Source organism: Palaemon carinicauda, chromosome 3 (genome assembly GCF_036898095.1).
Source record: "Palaemon carinicauda isolate YSFRI2023 chromosome 3, ASM3689809v2, whole genome shotgun sequence".
NCBI lineage: Eukaryota > Metazoa > Arthropoda > Malacostraca > Decapoda > Palaemonidae > Palaemon > Palaemon carinicauda.
The window spans coordinates 85,114,540-85,127,497 of NC_090727.1; the positions used below are offsets into that span (position 1 = coordinate 85,114,540).

The 12,958-nt window shown below is 42.9% G+C and overlaps 1 long non-coding RNA gene across 2 annotated transcripts in view; it reads left to right on the forward strand.

Moving 5' to 3' along the window:
• LOC137638358 (uncharacterized) overlaps positions 1 to 9,743 on the forward strand; it is a 601,799-nt gene extending 592,056 nt beyond the window's left edge. For both annotated transcript variants that reach the window (XR_011044107.1, XR_011044106.1), the window contains exon 4: positions 7,080 to 9,743. This is a non-coding gene — a long non-coding RNA (uncharacterized lncRNA). The remainder of the gene's footprint in view (positions 1 to 7,079) is intronic.
• The last annotated feature ends 3,215 nt before the right edge of the window (positions 9,744 to 12,958 follow it).

Sequence of the window (12,958 nt, forward strand, 5' to 3'; positions counted from 1 at the left end):
TATTACGGACTTTCCAGTATTCCTTCGACTGAGAGGGTGTCGGTACCAGTGATCAAGGGCTATTGAGCCACCCTAGGTCAAGTCTTCAGATTGTTCTCTGCCTCCGTGTGTGATATTACGGACTTTCCAGTATTCCTTCGACTGAGAGGGTGTCGGTACCAGTGATCAAGGGCTATTGAGCCACCCTAGGTCAAGTCTTCAGATTGTTCTCTGCGTCCGTGTGTGATATTACGGACTTTCCAGTATTCCTTCGACTGAGAGGGTGTCGGTACCAGTGATCAAGGGCTATTGAGCCCCCTAGGTCAAGTCTTCAGATTGTTCTCTGCCTCCGTGTGTGATATTACGGACTTCCCAGTATTCCTTCGACTGAGAGGGTGTCGGTACCAGTGATCAAGGGCTATTGAGCCCCCCTAGGTCAAGTCTTCAGATTGTTCTCTGCCTCCGTGTGTGATATTACGGACTTCCCAGTATTCCTTCGACTGAGAGGGTGTCGGTACCAGTGATCAAGGGCTATTGAGCCCCCCTAGGTCAAGTCTTCAGACTGTTCTCTGCCTCCGTGTGTGATATTACGGACTTTCCAGTATTCCTTCGACTGAGAGGGTGTCGGTACCAGTGATCAAGGGCTATTGAGCCACCCTAGGTCAAGTCTTCAGACTGTTTCTGCCTCCGTGCGTGATATTACGGACTTTCCAGTATTCCTTCGACTGAGAGGGTGTCGGTACCAGTGATCAAGGGCTATTGAGCCACCCTAGGTCAAGTCTTCAGATTGTTCTCTGCCTCCGTGCGTGATATTACGGACTTTCCAGTATTCCTTCGACTGAGAGGGTGTCGGTACCAGTGATCAAGGGCTATTGAGCCCCCCTAGGTCAAGTCTTCAGATTGTTCTCTGCCTCCGTGTGTGATATTACGGACTTTCCAGTATTCCTTCGACTGAGAGGGTGTCGGTACCAGTGATCAAGGGCTATTGAGCCACCCTAGGTCAAGTCTTCAGATTGTTCTCTGCCTCCGTGTGTGATATTACGGACTTTCCAGTATTCCTTCGACTGAGAGGGTGTCGGTACCAGTGATCAAGGGCTATTGAGCCCCCCTAGGTCAAGTCTTCAGATTGTTCTCTGCCTCCGTGCGTGATATTACGGACTTTCCAGTATTCCTTCGACTGAGAGGGTGTCGGTACCAGTGATCAAGGGCTATTGAGCCACCCTAGGTCAAGTCTTCAGATTGTTCTCTGCCTCCGTGTGTGATATTACGGACTTTCCAGTATTCCTTCGACTGAGAGGGTGTCGGTACCAGTGATCAAGGGCTATTGAGCCACCCTAGGTCAAGTCTTCAGACTGTTCTCTGCCTCCGTGTGTGATATTACGGACTTTCCAGTATTCCTTCGACTGAGAGGGTGTCGGTACCAGTGATCAAGGGCTATTGAGCCACCCTAGGTCAAGTCTTCAGATTGTTCTCTGCCTCCGTGTGTGATATTACGGACTTTCCAGTATTCCTTCGACTGAGAGGGTGTTGGTACCAGTGATCAAGGGCTATTGAGCCCCCCTAGGTCAAGTCTTCAGATTGTTCTCTGCCTCCGTGTGTGATATTACGGACTTTCCAGTATTCCTTTGACTGAGAGGGTGTCGGTACCAGTGATCAAGGGCTATTGAGCCCCCCTAGGTCAAGTCTTCAGATTGTTCTCTGCCTCCGTGTGTGATATTACGGACTTCTCCAGTATTCCTTCGACTGAGAGGGTGTCGGTACCAGTGATCAAGGGCTATTGAGCCCCCCTAGGTCAAGTCTTCAGATTGTTCTCTGCCTCCGTGTGTGATATTACGGACTTTCCAGTATTCCTTCGACTGAGAGGGTGTCGGTACCAGTGATCAAGGGCTATTGAGCCACCCTAGGTCAAGTCTTCAGATTGTTCTCTGCCTCCGTGTGTGATATTACGGACTTTCCAGTATTCCTTCGACTGAGAGGGTGTCGGTACCAGTGATCAAGGGCTATTGAGCCACCCTAGGTCAAGTCTTCAGATTGTTCTCTGCCTCCGTGTGTGACATTACGGACTTCCCAGTATTCCTTCGACTGAGAGGGTGTCGGTACCAGTGATCAAGGGCTATTGAGCCACCCTAGGTCAAGTCTTCAGATTGTTCTCTGCCTCCGTGTGTGATATTACGGACTTTCCAGTATTCCTTCGACTGAGAGGGTGTCGGTACCAGTGATCAAGGGCTATTGAGCCACCCTAGGTCAAGTCTTCAGACTGTTCTCTGCCAAGTACCAGTGATCAAGGGCTATTGAGCCCCCCTAGGTCAAGTCTTCAGATTGTTCTCTGCCTCCGTGTGTGATATTACGGACTTTCCAGTATTCCTTCGACTGAGAGGGTGTCGGTACCAGTGATCAAGGGCTATTGAGCCCACCTAGGTCAAGTCTTCAGATTGTTCTCTGCCTCCGTGAGTGATATTACGGACTTTCCAGTATTCCTTCGACTGAGAGGGTCGGTACCAGTGATCAAGGGCTATTGAGCCACCCTAGGTCAAGTCTTCAGACTGTTCTCTGCCTCCGTGTGTGACATTACGGACTTCCCAGTATTCCTTCGACTGAGAGGGTGTCGGTACCAGTGATCAAGGGCTATTGAGCCACCCTAGGTCAAGTCTTCAGATTGTTCTCTGCCTCCGTGTGTGACATTACGGACTTCCCAGTATTCCTTCGACTGAGAGGGTGTCAGTACCAGTGATCAAGGGCTATTGAGCCACCCTAGGTCAAGTCTTCAGATTGTTCTCTGCCTCCGTGTTTGATATTACGGACTTTCCAGTATTCCTTCGACTGAGAGGGTGTCGGTACCAGTGATCAAGGGCTATTGAGCCACCCTAGGTCAAGTCTTCAGATTGTTCTCTGCCTCCGTGTGTGACATTACGGACTTCCCAGTATTCCTTCGACTGAGAGGGTGTCGGTACCAGTGATCAAGGGCTATTGAGCCCCCCTAGGTCAAGTCTTCAGATTGTTCTCTGCCTCCGTGAGTGATATTACGGACTTTCCAGTATTCCTTCGACTGAGAGGGTGTCGATACCAGTGATCAAGGGCTATTGAGCCACCCTAGGTCAAGTCTTCAGACTATTTTCTGCCTCCGTGTGTGACATTACGGAGTTCCCAGATTTCCTTCGACTGAGAGGGTGTCGGTACCAGTGATCAAGGGCTATTGAGCCCCCCTAGGTCAAGTCTTCAGATTGTTCTCTGCCTCCGTGTGTGATATTACGGACTTTCCAGTACTCCTTCGACTGAGAGGGTGTCGGTACCAGTGATCAAGGGCTATTGAGCCACCCTAGGTCAAGTCTTCAGATTGTTCTCTGCCTCCGTGTGTGATATTACGGACTTTCCAGTACTCCTTCGACTGAGAGGGTGTCGGTACCAGTGATCAAGGGCTATTGAGCCCCCCTAGGTCAAGTCTTCAGATTGTTCTCTGCCTCCGTGTGTGACGTTACTTACTTCCCAGTATTCCTTTGACTGAGACGGTGTCGGTACCAGTGATCAAGGGCTATTGAGCCACCCTAGGTCAAGTCTTCAGACTATTTTCTGCCTCCGTGTGTGACATTACGGAGTTCCCAGATTTCCTTCGACTGAGAGGGTGTCGGTACCAGTGATCAAGGGCTATTGAGCCCCCCTAGGTCAAGTCTTCAGATTGTTCTCTGCCTCCGTGTGTGATATTACGGACTTTCCAGTACTCCTTCGACTGAGAGGGTGTCGGTACCAGTGATCAAGGGCTATTGAGCCACCTTAGGTCAAGTCTTCAGATTGTTCTCTGCCTCCGTGTGTGATATTACGGACTTTCCAGTACTCCTTCGACTGAGAGGGTGTCGGTACCAGTGATCAAGGGCTATTGAGCCACCCTAGGTCAAGTCTTCAGATTGTTCTCTGCCTCCGTGTGTGACGTTACTTACTTCCCAGTATTCCTTTGACTGAGACGGTGTCGGTACCAGTGATCAAGGGCTATTGAGCCACCCTAGGTCAAGTCTTCAGACTATTTTCTGCCTCCGTGTGTGACATTACGGAGTTCCCAGATTTCCTTCGACTGAGAGGGTGTCCGTACCAGTGATCAAGGGCTATTGAGCCCCCCTAGGTCAAGTCTTCAGATTGTTCTCTGCCTCCGTGTGTGATATTACGGACTTTCCAGTACTCCTTCGACTGAGAGGGTGTCGGTACCAGTGATCAAGGGCTATTGAGCCCCCCTAGGTCAAGTCTTCAGATTGTTCTCTGCCTCCGTGTGTGATATTACGGACTTTCCAGTACTCCTTCGACTGAGAGGGTGTCGGTACCAGTGATCAAGGGCTATTGAGCCACCCTAGGTCAAGTCTTCAGATTGTTCTCTGCCTCCGTGCGTGATATTACGGACTTTCCAGTACTCCTTCGACTGAGAGGGTGTCGGTACCAGTGATCAAGGGCTATTGAGCCACCCTAGGTCAAGTCTTCAGATTGTTCTCTGCCTCCGTGTGTGATATTACGGACTTTCCAGTACTCCTTCGACTGAGAGGGTGTCGGTACCAGTGATCAAGGGCTATTGAGCCACCCTAGGTCAAGTCTTCAGATTGTTCTCTGCCTCCGTGTGTGACGTTACTTACTTCCCAGTATTCCTTTGACTGAGACGGTGTCGGTACCAGTGATCAAGGGCTATTGAGCCACCCTAGGTCAAGTCTTCAGACTATTTTCTGCCTCCGTGTGTGACATTACGGAGTTCCCAGATTTCCTTCGACTGAGAGGGTGTCGGTACCAGTGATCAAGGGCTATTGAGCCCCACTAGGTCAAGTCTTCAGATTGTTCTCTGCCTCCGTGTGTGATATTACGGACTTTCCAGTACTCCTTCGACTGAGAGGGTGTCGGTACCAGTGATCAAGGGCTATTGAGCCACCCTAGGTCAAGTCTTCAGATTGTTCTCTGCCTCCGTGTGTGATATTACGGACTTTCCAGTACTCCTTCGACTGAGAGGGTGTCGGTACCAGTGATCAAGGGCTATTGAGCCACCCTAGGTCAAGTCTTCAGATTGTTCTCTGCCTCCGTGTGTGACATTACGGAGTTCCTAGATTTCCTTCGACTGAGAGGGTGTCGTTACCAGTGATCAAGGGCTATTGAGCCACCCTAGGTCAAGTCTTCAGACTGTTCTCTGCCTCCGTGTGTGACATTACTGACTTCCCAGTATTCCTTCGACTGAGAGGGTGTCGATACCAGTGATCAAGGGCTATTGAGCCACCCTAGGTCAAGTCTTCAGACTGTTCTCTGCCTCCGTGTGTGACATTACGGACTTCCCAGTATTCCTTCGACTGAGAGGGTGTCGATACCAGTGATCAAGGGCTATTGAGCCACCCTAGGTCAAGTCTTCAGACTGTTCTCTGCCTCCGTGTGTGACATTACTTACTTCACAGTATTCCTTCCACTGAGAAGGTGTCAGTACCAGTGATCAAGGGCTATTGAGCCACCTTAGGTCAAATCTTCAGACTGTTCACTGCCTTTGTGTGTGACATTACTTACTTCACAGTATTCCTTCCACTGAGAAGGTGTCAGTACCAGTGATCAAGGGCTATTGAGCCACCTTTTAGGTCAAATCTTCAGACTGTTCACTGCCTCTGTGTGTGACATTACTTACTTCACAGTATTCCTTCCACTGAGAAGGTGTCAGTACCAGTGATCAAGGGCTATTGAGCCACCTTAGGTCAAATCTTCAGACTGTTCTCTGCCTCTGTGTGTGACATTACTTACTTCACAGTATTTCTTCGACTGAGAGGGTGTCAGTACCAGTGATCAAGGGCTATTGAGCCACCCTAGGTCAAGTCTTCAGACTGTTCTCTGCCTGTGTGTGTGACATTACGGACTTCCCAGTATTCCTTCGACTGAGAGGGTGTCGGTACCAGTGATCAAGGGCTATTGAGCCACCCTAGGTCAAGTTTTCAGACTGTTCTCTGCCTCTGAGTGTAACTTTAGGGACTTCCCAGTACTCCTTTCGTCTTAGAGGTTGTCGGTACAAGTGATCAAGGGCTATTGAGCCGCCCTAGGTCAAGTCTTCAGACTGAAGTCCCTCTACTTGGGAATTTCCGGAAAAGTCTTCATGCATATGAGAAGTGCCCTCCCAGACATGTGCGAGTACTGGAGTAGGACATCCGAAAGGTCCTGTCTTATCAAAAGAAAAACTCCCCTTCAAGTCCTTGAGGAAAGAATCAGACAGAGAGGTCAACCAAGAGATCCAACAAACTACATGGGATCTCCTACCTGATCTCGCAATTGGAAGGTTGGAGGGAATTGACCTTTAGGCTCTTCCAACAATTTGTAAATAAAATGCAGAATCCCGCTGTGAGAGAAGAACTATTTGACATGATCATGATCAACTCCTTCAGTTCCATTTCCGATTCCTGAGTCCCTCCTACTGGTCCTTATCAGGACCATGAGGAGATACCTCAAATAAATGGCACAGTCAGACCTTCCATGCAGAACCTGTTCTTAGTTATGGGGTGGGAGAAGTATATCAGTTGATAGAATATCATCTCTTTGGCTACACAAAACCATTAGGAGGACTTACGAGTAGTGGTGCCACATCAAGGCTCACAAAATATGCAAGGTAGGAACATTCTTAGCCTTCAAGAAAATGCATGGCAGGGCAGGTATTTAAGATGAGAGTTCCAAGAGACAATCCACCTTTACTGTTCACTACCAATTTTAAAGGACTTGGGTTTTTATAATTAGGAAAAATACAAAATTTAATAAAATTTATAATGCTTAGAACATCAATTATACTTTTGCCATTTAACAAATTGTGATTTTGATGGGAGTTTCAAGAAACCACTGATGATAAAGTTCTAGCTATATGATTTAGCAAATTTTGTTAAACCCATATTTTAAATATAATTTTTTATATGTATGCTTCAGTGCATAACTATAACTGGTCAAATGCCTACTTTATACATGACAATTTTAGCAACAGAAACTTCATGGGGAATTGAAAAATGTTATAATGGAAATAACCTTTAATGGAATAAATAATAACAGTAGTCAGTGCGCTAAATTTTAATCAAGAATATATGTATAATTTTACCGAAAACTTCATAATATTGTTTATTTTTCAGAAAAACTTCATGAGGGGGTAATGAAACACTGCTCCACAGTAAGCCTCGTCATGATATGTACCACAGAAGATTGAGTACATGAAGAGCTGTACCACAAGAAAGAAACAGACCAAGTGATCAAAAGGAATAAGTAGAAAAGTCACAATAAATGCACCATAAGAGGCAGAGCACCGCAAAAAAGGGTGGGAGATCTAAGAGTAATGCACACAATGATAGAGTGCATACAATACCTTATCAGAAGAGAAATATAAAAGTATGCACCGCCATGAGCAGCCATCTAAAGAGGGAGAGAGACCAAGGTCAAGCACACCACATAACAAAGTAATCAAAATGGGACTTGCAAAAAGCTTTTGTACAAGAAAAAGTAATTCACAATATAACAGTAGGACGGCCATATGAAAAAAAAATGTGTGCATTATAGTAGCCAAAAAACGGATCCATCATAACAAACCAAAGCAGTATTTTAACTGGAAAAAATTTGCATTTCCCAGAGAGAAAAAGATGACTTCCAAAACAGAGCCCACCTCAGAAGATAATGTAATAGACCATTAAAACTCACAAAAAATAATAAATATTAACAAGGGTAATCCAAATAGAAGAGTATTCACTACCAAACCACTAAGATGTCCACCATAAGAAAAAACCAAGTAGAAGAAAGATTAAAGAGAAGGAATATATGCTTCACTTTGTCAAAGTCTAAGAGAGCTTTAAATTCTATGTAAAAGAGCAGTTTATCACCTGAGAGAGAATGCCAAGATAGCTCTCTCCACCAAAGACAGACAATTTGAAAAGGGTGCCAACACCAAAGAAAAAATAAGCATAGTATGAGAGAGAGAAGGAGGCCATCACCAGAGAGAGGAGAGAGAAGCAATTAAGAAGAGACCGACCACCACAGAGAGTAGTGACCGAGAAAGGACCCACCACCAAAGGGGAAAGTAACCAAGAAGGGACCCACCACCAAAGGGGGAAGTGACAGAGAAGGGATCCACCACCAGAGAGAGGAGAAAGAAAAGACTGAAAAGGAATACACCGGAGAGAGACTAGATCGAGAAGGAGCCCCCTAGTGGAGAGAAGAGACCCAGCATCAGAGAAACAATTCACTGGCAAGGACAGACCAGCACCATAGAGAGAGGCACCTGACAAGGCTGGACCCAGCACCGGAGAAAGTATGCCCAAGAAGGTTCTCTCTACCAGAGAGACAAAAACCGGAGTCTACCACCAAAATGAGAAGAGGTTCATCACAAGAGAGTGAAGCAGCCCACCCACCGCCATAGAGAGAATGTTTCCAACACTAAAGAAAGAGGAGTGCCATAACAAAGAAGTGACAGAAAGAATCTACTATCAAAGAAACAAATGGCCAAGAAACCGAAAAAAAAAGGCTTGAGAAAAAGAGCCTGTGATAAGAGAATACCAAGAAAGAACCTACAACGATGGAAAAAGTACCCGTAAAGGGACTATCCACCTGAGATAAAAACAACTGAGAAGAGGCCTACCACCAACACTGGAGAGGAGGTGATTGACTATAAAAAGAGAGAGAAGTGATCATGAAAAAGGCTCCACTAGAGAGAAAAGCACCTATTACCAGAGAATGAAGTAACTGTGAAGGGGTTCAACAAAAGAGAAGAAACTACCTGAGAAAGATAGCAAAACACCAGGGTCTGCCAAGATGGGATAAAAGAAGTGGCTCGTTAATCAGAGAAAAATTAAGATTGGTGACACCAAGAGAGACCTTAGAAATTTCATCTCACTGCTAAAAGGCAATTCATTCATAATCTCTGTCATGATGCTGTAATGTACAACATACTGTATATATATTAAAAAAATCTGATATTCAGTCTATCTATGATAGGTACTGCCCTTCTATTAAAAAAATTAAGTTTTGCAGTTTTCTAATATATACAATATATTATATGTACTGTATTCAAAATATTTTTATGAATATAGTAATGGGAAACTTACCACCGCAACCTCTGAAGGTATTGATCCTCACACAATTCTCTTTGGAACCACTTCCAGCATCCAACACCAATTTCCATAAACAAATACAGAACAGTAATAATTTGTTTCATTTTCTCGGATCTTGGGATCTTGTAGAGAGTTTCCAATGTTTGTAAGATGACCTTTGTTTCTTGGCTGATACTTGCCGGGAAGACCATTTCCTAGTAGGAATATTTTCAATAGCATGAGCAAATTTCTAACTCAAAATACTGGGTACTTTATCTTCCATTGTGGGTACAGTATCTTCAAAGGCTGGTTTAGTAGTTCTGCCTCCTGAAAACATAAGATTATTATTATTACAAGAAATTAAATTTTCTTTTCATATAATACTTGACGCTTTATTAAAACATTCTTTTGCAATAAGCATATTTATGGGCAAGTTGGCCAGTGTGCAAGGAGAATGAGGAATTGGTAGAAGGATGTGTACAGAGGAAATAAAACATTTAAATTACTTTTACATAACACAAACAGCTGTAGAAAGGCCTAGTGTATTATGGACAGAACTAAGGGAGGTACATACAGGAAAATATAGTAAGTTACAGGACAGAAAAGAGCTCACTTTGTAACTACTCCAATCAAATATAGACCAAGTGTAAAAAACATTTATTTTTATATATGGCCATCTATGTAAGAAAAAAATTTACTACAATAAAGAATAAAAAGTTGTCTTAGTTCGTTAATTAGGCCACAAAAATTACAAAGCCTTAAAAGAACTATATGTAATATTCTATTTAAAAAAAAAAATGCTTTATTCATTGTGTCTAATTTTTTATGGAGTATAAATTCTGTGTATAAAAATGTGTTAAACCTAGCTTTGTAAATACTGTATTATTATTATTGTATTAGCATAGTACGGTATATGTGATTTGGCACAAATCTTTATAATACAAGATACAGTATACCTAGATTTTGAATTAGGAGCCTACAGTATTTATAATTACTATGAAGCCCTAAACTATTCTAAAGCCAATATAATAAGTATATTTTTATTTTGAAAAACAAATTTGTACCCTGAAATATCAATTGAGTATTCATATACCCTAACCTCCCGCTATATCCAGAAAATGTGCAGGAAGGCTTCTATGTTTTATTATTTATTGAGCTGAAAGATGATCTGAAGTGTAATCGTTATCATAGACATTTTGTAATAAAAAAAATAAATTTTATTCAAATGTGACATGGAACTTTTTATCAGCACATTGGACAAATTGTTGTTATAATTGAAATAATTTTATTAGGTGTAATGTGAGTGAGACTTCAACTCGACATCAGATGCCTCATGATTTTAGATCTTGCTGGTAACCCCTTAGACAGCCAGGATATCATCCAACTGCTAACATTAATTCCATGTTATTTCTAGCCTAACCTAAAATGTACTTTATATTTACTGTCTTAATTTATAAAATAATGATAAAAATGCTCATTTTCTAAAAAGTTGTCTCGGCAAAAACCACCATACAATACTATAAATTAAAATTGTATTAGATAAGTTGAAGTTAAGGTCAGGTAAATAGGAAGGCTACAAGAATAAATAAACTAAAGAGATTATCTTTCGGACCAAATGTTCACATTGACCAGCATACAAATATTCTTACATTGGGTTGGCTTATGTGGATTTATTATTTTGGCAAAGTGCTGGCAGATAGATCATTTAGTGCCTATGTGCTGCCGAGGCTCATCTGCTTGATAACATTACGGAATACGCTACACCTGTCTTAGGACTTACCTATATTCTACATGAGCAAATAAAATTTTATTAGATAAGGATGGTCTGCTCCTCCTCGACCTCAACTGGTGGGACTAACTAAAGTCTTTATAAAGTAGTTTGAGAAGCAGACATTGATGAAAGGACATCATCCTGAAATAAAGAGAAGATCAGAAGTAATTTTGGCAATATTTACTGAAATATAATATCTAACTTAATAATCATGCCTAAAATAATTCACATGTTCAGCTATAAACCTTGACTCTTTCTACAATTTTGTTACATATGACAGAAAATTCCTCAAAACAGCATGGTAGCACTACATACCAGACTTGCTTCATTAAATGTACAGTCAGAAGCAGCAGAATAACTTCAAAATCTTGGCAGAAATAAAACTACTCAGATAAAATTCTTTTATCAATAAATGTAAAATCACAAGTTTTTGAAAGTAATTTGTATTTTTCCTAAACAAACCTGACTCCTTAAACAGGTGTAGGATTTTAGCAAAGCTGGAAACTGCTGTTAAATATCCACAACAAAGAGTACGCTAGGTAGTTACTGGCACATAGCAAAGAAAGTCCCCTCCCTTACCAGCTTACCGAGTATCGTAGTTAACCTTAACCTGAAGAAGGAATATTACCGGTAACTCAACGTTTGTACAGTTAGGAAAAAATGCACATTACTTTTAATAATTTAGCATTTGTTCTTACACGAATGCATTCATCTCTTAATAGGGAACTCGACCTTCTGAGGGAGGAAGCTCTTTTAATCAATCTAGTTTAAAATCCCAAGATGCGATAACACTGACCTTTGGAGGAGCAGATGTTAATTCAAATCCACTTCCTTATGACCTGATATTTTCAGGTGATAGGTTAGGCTTCTGTCATCAAGGCAGACTGCCATAGAGTAATCTATATTTCTGAGATTTTATGACAGAAATTTAATGCTAAAGTAACGTGATGGGTTTACATTACAGTCCATCTGCCCCTAACCAATAACAGAAGATAGACCACTTTGTCTGGTCAAATTGCCATAGGGGACTTTCGTTAGTATCCAGACACTTCCTATGTTATATTGTGAAAAGCCTCTTGTTCAAAGGAGATGCTGGGTAGTTTCCACCCATGAAGTGTTGGGGATGTAACTGAATTGTGGTGTCTTAGCAGATGAGACTGGCAAAGTTGATTGGTCTATTTGAGTACAATACTGTACAGTGTACTATAGTTCACTCGGAGCTTTGTTAAAACTATCAGAAGGTTCGGGTATTGTGCACGAGGCCACTGGAGAGCCACTATGGTCATTTTGAGATTTGGAGAAATGAGTAGCCTGTTGACTACTCTTCGAATTGCGCTCAATGGCAGAAAAGCATAACATCGAGGCCATCCTATAGATGCTGAAAGTCATCTTCTAGGTCTGCTGCCTGATCTGGGATTGGTGAGCAGATCAGGAACTTCCTGTTGAGCTCCATCACAAACATACCTATTGTTCAGGAACCCCACAAAGTCTAAAGGCTCATCACCACTTGAGGAGAAAAGGCCCACTCTGCTCTAACCACTTGTCCTTGGTGACAAGTGTTTTGGCAATTATATTTCTTTTGTCAGGAATGAATCTCGCCTACAACTCCACTGTGTTGTTTTGTGCCCATTCATGAGCCTGCACAGTCAACTTGCAGAGATGCTGTGAAACAGTACCTCGTTGCTTGTTGACGTAGGCCACTATGGTAATGTTATTGATCATCAATGCTACCGAGTGGCCTATTAAACGCTGTTGAAATGATGTAAGCACCAGTAGTGCTGCCGTTTGTTCTAGCAGGTTATTTGCACGCTCTTCTCTGACTGTAATCAATATCCTACAACAATTTGGTTTCTTAGATGAGTCCCCAACCTTCGTTTGATGCCTCCATTTAAAGTACTGTAGCAAATCTAGGGGAGGATACTCCATTGGATTCCCCTTCAGGATATTCTCGTCCTTCAGCCTAGATCGACCGTAACTGTACTTCCTATTTTATACAACCTAGATTGTGGGGTAGAACATGGAAAAGTGATCAGCGTCTCATCAGACATAACTGAAGTCACTGTTTATTTAGACGCCAATGTGAGATGAGCTTCTCGAGATAATAAATGTCTTGGTAACTACTACCACTGAAGAGCTGGTAGTTGTTAGTGGGGTAATATGACTG